The following is a 460-nucleotide window of genomic DNA, read 5'->3' as shown; positions in this document are numbered from 1 at the left end:
GTGACATCAACCAATAGGAAAGATTAATCCAACCCAGGTTGGTGCAAACCCGATCGGGCCGAAAACGCTATGAGTTTGAACAAAATTGTAAATGGAAAGCGACGTGTGTCGATTTGTGTCAAGTGTGTCGACTGTGTCTCCTAGGCCGGTATTCATAGTAGAGCCTTATTTCAAGATCGTCTTAAGTAATGTCTTAAGACGCTAATGCAGCCTTCTGATTGGTTTGTGACTTCTTAAGACCGTACTTAAGACATTCTTGAATATAAGATCTGACTATGAATACCGATTCTAAAAGGAAAACAGCCTATTTTTATTGCTCTCGGCCACTTCCCAGCCTGCCGCGGCGACCAATCAATTCACTACTAGAAAAGAAAAGAACTACTCCGCGACTGTTTCTTTCTTTTTCAATCACGTCTTCAGCTTCTCTCGTATGCAAGAAGACTAGAACCAGGGGTGCGTT

This window comes from Trachymyrmex cornetzi, unplaced genomic scaffold (assembly GCF_001594075.2).
Source record: "Trachymyrmex cornetzi isolate Tcor2-1 unplaced genomic scaffold, Tcor1.1 scaffold387, whole genome shotgun sequence".
Taxonomy (NCBI): Eukaryota; Metazoa; Arthropoda; class Insecta; order Hymenoptera; family Formicidae; genus Trachymyrmex; species Trachymyrmex cornetzi.
Note: the sequence above shows the minus strand (reverse complement) of the source record.